The sequence below is a fragment of the Ictidomys tridecemlineatus genome, chromosome 3 (assembly GCF_052094955.1).
Source record: "Ictidomys tridecemlineatus isolate mIctTri1 chromosome 3, mIctTri1.hap1, whole genome shotgun sequence".
NCBI lineage: Eukaryota > Metazoa > Chordata > Mammalia > Rodentia > Sciuridae > Ictidomys > Ictidomys tridecemlineatus.
Window position 1 is genome coordinate 185,880,189 of NC_135479.1, and position 8,298 is coordinate 185,888,486.

Here is an 8,298-nt window from a genome sequence, read left to right on the forward strand (position 1 = left end):
ACTCCTTTCTACTGTCTTTTGTGTCCTTCTTTGCATCTCCATCATTGTTTAAGCACTTTCCTGATTGTTGGAACCAAAGGTGCTCTAGAGTCACCTAATCTAAGTCTGACAGCCCTCATTTTGTGAAGAATCCCAATCCATTGTCCCTATTCAAGGAGAATCTTGGTAGAAACCAAAATCGAGACACTGTTCTCAGTACCCCCTGAGATCATTACTTCTAGGTTATCTTAGAAGACAGTCCTAGGAAGCACATGAAAATATACACAGGCATTCCCACATATTTATAAACATCTTTTCTATTTCAATGCCTATTAATCAATCATCTATCAATTGACATCCAACACACTTTTCTATGTTTGTAACTTTTTTCTCTGACAGCGACAAATTTAAACCTTATTTATAATTACTCAATTCTATTACTTACAGAAAGTACTTTCCAGATTCCTAACACTTAAAACAGAAAAATAAATCGTTTAACTAAAAGAAGTATGTTTATATTTAATCTAAGAGCACATATTCCAAGGGATATTTTTTTCCTCTTTTAGCATAATCATGATATTCTTTTAAAACACTAGAATTCATGTATATTTTCCTATTTATATTAGTATGCTTTCTCTATTCTTTTATTTATGTGTTTATTACTTCTTGGGCATGTAGAATATTAACAAAATTTCAAAAAATTCAGACTAAAAAGGTATATTGACAGAAGTATCATTTATAGTTCTTTTCTCTTCTATTCATTCTACACATTATGCACCCATCCCAAAATAAGTAACTACAAGTAACTAATATTACTGATTTCTGGTTTATCCTTCTTATGTTTCTTTATCTCTTTATACAAATGTTTTTTATTCCCTTATTTTTCACAATCTGTTATTTGTATGTAAAAATACTATTTTTTTCCATCTTCTTAAAAATTCCTTCACCATCAGTTCATGTAGATCTTTTTATTACATTTTACATCTTCATAATGATTTTCTGGATAGGCTGGTTATTAATCATTGTTAACGGTATTGTCAAGCTGCTTCAACATTCAACATGTCAGTTCCAAACACTACTGTAATGTAAATCTGCATATACATTTTCCTATTAAAGACACATCTTCAACATAAACTCATAGAAAAGAAATTTTTGAGAGATAAAATAAATGCATATGCCATTTTGTTAAATTCTCCATAAAGGTTGTACCAATTGGTATTCATGGGAAATGTTTAAGAGTACCTATTTTCCTGTCGCAGCTATGTTGTTCAATTTATAGAATTTTGTTTTTTTATTTAAAATCAATTAAATTTTATTAATTATTTTATTATACTTCCCGGCCCCTCCATACTGAGAACAGGACTCCAGGGCCTTATACGTGTGCTCTACCACTGTGTCACCAACAATTCATAGAATATTGGAACTGGTAAAGAATATGAAAATGATTTATTTCAAAATCTTTTACATTTTTTGTTTGTTTTCTTTTGGGTTTTTGTGAATGATTAAAGAATGTACTGCTAAGGCTGGTCTACTCTTCTTTAATTTTTAATGTCAACTAGTATCCTGACATTGTGTTGAAGGAAGATAAGGTAGACCATTGGGTTTTGTTTCTTCAGATGAAAACAGTATAAATACTATTTCTTTTTTTTTTTTCAAAAGCAATTCATCCCGCTATATTTTCTTTAAGTACAAAGACATCTACTCTCTAGGCATATCAACTAGGAACCATTTATTTCACCCACTGCTCTGTTGCTCTGTTTGACAGCCAGTCTCTTGTCCATCTTTTCAGCAATGGTGAGACGGATTCCTCTTCCTAGAGGAAGAGAAATCCATAGTTTGTTGCCTTTGCCAATAACAAAAATGTTGGAGATCTGGGTGGCAAAGCTGTTGCCTTTGGCATCTTTCACATGAACCATGTCAAAAGAGCCAGGATGTGTCTCTCTGTTGGTAATCACACCAATTCTTCCCAAGTTAGCAACTCTGGTCACCATACACAGGTTACCAGTGTCAAATTTGATGAAATCAGTAATCTTGCCAGTCTCCCAATCAATCTGAATGGTGTCGTTCACCTTGATTAGAGGATCAGGGCATCTAATGGTTCAAGCATTATGAGTCTCCAGATGAGGGATTCCTTTTGTGCCCACAAATATCTTTCTCACTTTGCACAAATTGTACTTGGCCTCCTCAGGTGTAATGTGATAAACAGCAAAATGACCCTTGGTGTCATAAGAAATTCTCTCCAGTCTTATCAATGTTGATGACATCCATAAAACCGGTGTGGTAGGTTATATCAGTTCGGACTTTGCCTTCAATCTCGATGAAGCGCTGCATGCAGATCTTTTTTACCTCATCTCCTGTCAGGACATACTTAAGTCTGTTCCTTAGAAAAATAATGAGAGGAAGACATTCTGTCAGCTTGTAGGGACCAGTGGATGCACCAGGAACAAACATACCAGTCAATTTGTCCAGCATCCAATGCTTTGGAGCTGCTACCCGCTTCAGATGCTTCTTGGGACCACAAGCCATGGCTGTTCTAGGACGGAAAGAGCAAATTCTATTTCTTGAACACTTGTACCTCCATAATGAAGAGAAAGATTTCACATTGTTAAGCTTCAGTTTCTAAAACAAGGAGTGTGATATCTATTCCCATTTTAAATATAAAATGTTCAACTAATTATGTGGCATAATTTTAAAATGAAAACATTGTATTTAAAGCACAGTTGTATTTAAAATTTTAAAAGCATTTAAAATTATTTTATATTATTTTAAATGACATTTAAATAAGATCCACAACATAGTAGGAAGAAAGGAAATAACATTTCCCCTTCTGATGGGGGAAAAATAGTTTTTATTTCCTAAAGATTGCATGTACATTACATTCTGCTAGTATATTAATTCCAATAATACCTTATCAAAACCCAGTCTTCAATTTTTCCATATAGATTTATAGACTCAAACAAAGATGATACACAATCTCTTGGCATAATTAGTGTACCCTGCTCTGCAAAAAAATGCCTACATGTCTGATTTTCTTGCCTGAATGCTTCTGGAAACACATTATGACCTGTCTTGCACTATACATTACTATTAGTAAGTGAAATATTGATGTTGTTTGGGTAGACTCATTACCATAGTGGACATGTTAGATTTATTTCATGATATGCATATAAGTCAGGTTTGTAAACACAAAATCCTGATTTATTTAGCTACTTGGGACCACAAAACAGTGTTCAGAAGAATTCTTTCTTTTTTCCTTAATGCAGCATTTAAAACATTTCCCCATGTGAATGCAAACTGTCAGCTTTCATTTTGTGTAACCTTTTAGGTCAGGTTTTAACCTTTATATGATAAAGCACACAATTCTAATCTGATTTGTGTATTTGATATTTGATAATGAACAACTGAAAATTTCTGACAATAAGAATTACTAAGTTAACTAGAAGCAATTACTGTAATTAATCTTATTTCTGATTGATTTAACATTATGGGTATATTAGCTAAAAGACTGAACCAAATATTTATAACAATGTTGTCATAAATTAATCAAGTATTTAGTAAATTAGGACAATCTTCCTATTTTAATGAAAACTTCAGCATATAAAAAGTTTTGAGTTTATTCTGGAAGCTAAGAACTTCACTTTTATGTTTTTAATGATATCACGTTCTCTAAATAACATAAAATCTTCATATAAAGCAATATATTCTTAGTGGATTTTATATAATATATGTGCCTTCAAGCAATGATTGACATAGTAATTTCTTCGTCTTTCATCTCTGGCTTATTTTGCTTCTTTCTCTTATTTCCTTCTTACAAGTTAATGCAAGCATACACAACAGTGAATCACCATTTTACACTTTTAAAATTATATTTGTTTTTCAAAAGTTGTCCTTACACAGACTATATTTTCTGTTTTATCTCTCAAAGATTATTGATGATTTAAAAAGTCCATAGTACATCTCAAATTAATATACTTGTTCAGAATAAAATAAATAGGGTATTTTAGATTTTCCCCAAAGTTTAAATAATACAACAAATTACCTGCTACAAAAGAATAGTACAAGAAAATATTTTAATGGATCATATAAGCCATATCACTAGTACTTTTATATCATCATAAAGGAAAGGACTAAGCACAGTGTTTCTTAGTGTTTACCTTTGAGTGTTCTGAACATTATATATTGCAACTGATAAAGCATAACTTTGAAATTGTATGTTTGGCATATTATAAGGTTAACCTAGTGATTTTCTATAGGTTTAATAAAAGTTGTGCTAATCATTTCGTATTTTATATCATATATCTGTATATTTTTATAAAATATTAGATAAGTCTGATAATGAAACATCATTGTATTATAATAATAGTAAAGCCCAAAAACAAAATAAGAATAAAGAACCCATGTTTTATAACCTAATCAAACTATTGAATTAGACACCAGTATGTAATGACCAACACTAGAGAAAGATTTTAAATAGAAAGACTATTTTTTAAAAAATTGGGGCATTATAGTTGTACATAATAGTTGAGTTCATTTTGACAAAGTCATACATGCATTAAATCTGATTTATTCTATTTCAGTTCAATGTTCCCTCTCCTTTTTCTACCTACCTCTATTCCTTCTTCTTCTCTATTGATCTTCCTTTCACATTATTTATTTTCCATTGGTGCTTCATAAATATACATAAAGATAAATACACTGAGGCATATTTATAAATGACCATGGTATAATTTTGTTAAATTCACTCTGCATTCTCCCCCTTCCCTGTTCCTTTTCCCTCCTTCTCAATCTTCTTCTGCTCCACTGATCTTCCGTAGATACTTATTATATCCTATCCACCCCTCTTATCTCCCTTATTTCGCTCTAACTTTTGCATGTGCAAGAAAACATTTGACTCCTGATTTTCTGAGTACGGTTTATTTCACTTATCAGAATGTTCTTCATTTCCATTCATTTGTTGTAAAATGCCAGCATTTCTTTCTTCTTTTTGGCTAAGTCATACTCCATTGAGCATATATACCACATTTTCTTAATCTATTCATCTATTGATGGACATCTAAGCTGATTCCATACTTTGGCTATTATGAATTTAGATGCTATAAACATTGATATAACTATATTGCTGTAGTACTCTGATTTTAGTTCTTTTTGGATAAATACCAATGAGTGGGAAAGCTGGATCATATGGTGGTTCCATTCCTATTTTTTTTTTTTGGGGGGGGGGAATACCCATACTGTTTTCCAGAGTAGTTGTAATAATGTGCAGTTCTATCAACAATGTATGAGTACAACTTTTTCTCCTCTCTAGCATTTATTATTATTTAAATTCTTGATAATTTTCATTATGAATGGAGTGAGTTGAAATCTTAGTGTAGTTTTGATTTGAATTTCCCTGATCTCTAGAAATGTTGAACATTTTTTCATTTTTTGTTGACCACTTATTATTTTTTTTGAGAAATTTCTGTTTATTTTTTGCACATTAATCGATTGAGTGTTTTTTGGGGGGTGGGAGGTTAAGCTTTGTAAGTTCTTTGTATATTCTAGATATTAATCCCCTGTCAGAGGAATAACTGACAAAGATTTTCTCCCATTCTATAAGCTTTCTCTTCATGGTCTTAATGATTTCCTTTGCTGTGAAGAAGCTTTTTAATTTTCTGCCATCCCACTTATTGATTCTTGGTTTTATTTCTCAAACTTTAGGATCTTAATTAATAAACCTGGTGCCTGCACCAATATGATGGAATTGTTGACCCTATGCTTTCTTCTAGCAGTCACAAAGTTTCTGGTCAAAGTCGTAAGTTTTGATCCAGTTAAAAAGATTATTATGAAGCTTCCTCTACCCACTACTCCATTTTAATGAAGGCATTAATTTAATAAATTATATATTCATAAACATATATTTAGAATAAAATTTCATAGAATTGTAGGGCATGATGTAACATGTGGGTTTTGTTGCATCAGAAAAGAAGAAACCTAACTTGCTGGCTGCTACCCACTTCCCAGTCCTGGGGCCACATGTGGCTAAGATAGCGCCTGGCGATTAACCAGAAGGCATTGCCCTGGGTTGTGACGGAAAATCGGACCACCTCTAGGATAGGCTCAGAACCCTTCAGCTTGTGTCTCCCATTACTGCCTGTAGGATGGGTGTACAAGTGAACTCTCCCCACCCTGCTGACCTTTATCCTGATTGGCTCCTGTACATTATATTAGCTGTGTGTGTTTTCTCAATAAAGAGATCCTGCTTTGACTGGTCTCCCTGGCTTGTCTGATTGTCCTCTGGCAAGAGAGGGCTGGGTGCGGGTGCCTGCCGGCCAGTTGACCTTTACCTTTCTTGGTTGTCCTGGTCAGGGTGTGCTTTCCCCATCTCACTGGCAGGTCAGGAGGAAAAAGGAGGCTAAAAACCCCGACATAGAATTATGCAACAAGTAATTTTTAAAATATTTAGAAATTGTTATTTTTTAAAAGTGAATTTTTAAGAGAGAATTTTTTTAGAGAGAATTTTTAAAATTTCTTTTTAATATTTTTTATTTTTCAGTTTTCAGCAGACACAACATCTTTGTTTGTATGTGGTGTTGAGGATTGAACCCTGGCCACATGCATGCCAGGCGAGCCACATTCCCAGCCCGCATTGTTATTTAATTTCACAGTTTTCTAAGGCAGGCTTTAAAGTAAATATCTATGGTAGATTGCTACAACACATTGTCAGGAAATTCTTAAATTCATCAATACAGTAAACACACACAAGTGCATATATTCATTTGCTTATACATTTAAAAAAACAGAATTTTTCATAATTTTAGAAGGACAGGATCACTTGAACCAGAGCAATGATGGGAAGTAAAGCTACCGCTGCTACAGGCCTGTGACCTCAGGCTCTTTCATGGACATAGAAGAGACAGTCAGGTGTTTGAACTTGGAGGTGCTGAAGAATCTAGAATAGGTCGAGAACAGCCACCAGGAATGTGAAATGTCCAGCAGAGACAAGGGGAGCCTCTACAGGACCTTTCAAATTATTTTTATGTTTATAAACTCATGTACATTTGGCGGAAGGATGGATAAAGGGAGAGGGTTAGAAACTACAAATAAGATTATTTGCTGTAAACTTTAAAAGTCAAATGGTCCATCACGTGTCTAGAAAATGTCACACAGGGAAGATTCTGTCCTGGGCAGTGAGGGCTCCCTAAGGGTGGCCTGCATGCAGTTGTATCCAAAGGCCAAAGTAAAGGGTGAAATCATAAAAAAAAAAAAAAACCAACAACATTTTTTAAAAAAATTAACAACATTGGAGATTAATGTTTGCTTTTATCTAGTTAAGTTTCTCCAAAATAAATGTAAAATGAATTAGTAAAATCTTGTTAAATGCATATATAAATGTATCAAAGGAAATTTTGCTTTTATGTATATTTAGAAAATATCAATTAAAAATAAATAAATAAATGAGTGGAGGGGGGTAAATTTTTCTTTCACCCTCCTTTTAAGTAAAGTTTTAGGTGTGAATTCCCTGCAGCATTCATTAAAGTGATGATTTGAAACTTTCATGCTCTTTAGGGCTGTTCTTAAACCAAAGGCCTGCTTAGGAAGTAGCCAAGATCTTACAATTAGAAACAGATCTTTTCACAAATCAAGTCAAAATGAAAGCACAGGCAACCAACATTGCAAAAAAAAAAGGTCATTTGGCTCATAATTTTATTGTGATGGGACTGTGCATATTTTAATAATTCAATATTTTTCAATCAGGGATATGAAAGTCTACTACCAAGTTCTAATATTAATTTTTCATGTTAAGATTATGAGAACATATTTTATAGCGATGTAAAATTTTTTCCTGTTAAATTCAAACAGATGCCCATTAAAAAGTCAACACCAAATGAAAATATATTATTAAAATGCTAAGTGGATCCTGTTGGGTATTATTTTAAGTAAAAATAAAGCATTAGACTTGTTGATGTCTAAAACATTAATTTATGTTGAATTATATTCTCAGTTATACACATCTATCTTCTTATAATATTTAGCAATTAAATTGTTTTAAGTTAGTTTTTCATTTTAAATATATGTATCTACTATATCTCTGTAAAAAAAAATTTCTGTTAAATATCTCTATGTTAACATTCTTTGAGTGTATAGTAGTCCCACCATATCCATGGGGGACACATTCTAAGACTCAAAGCTGATATGTGAAACCACAATAGTACCTAATTCTACATATACTTTGCTCTTTTCCTATATATATATATATATACACCTATCATAAGCACTCATTTTCTCAAAGCAAGCATTTTAAAGGTTTCCTCTGTCATATCCAAATTGCCAGCATCACTG

The 8,298-nt window shown here is 32.6% G+C and overlaps 1 pseudogene; it reads right to left on the reverse strand.

Annotated features, from left to right (window-relative positions):
- Positions 1-1,697: 1,697 nt before the first annotated feature.
- LOC101964843 (small ribosomal subunit protein eS4, X isoform-like) lies at positions 1,698-7,826 on the reverse strand (annotated as a pseudogene).
- Between the last annotated feature and the right edge of the window lie 472 nt (positions 7,827-8,298).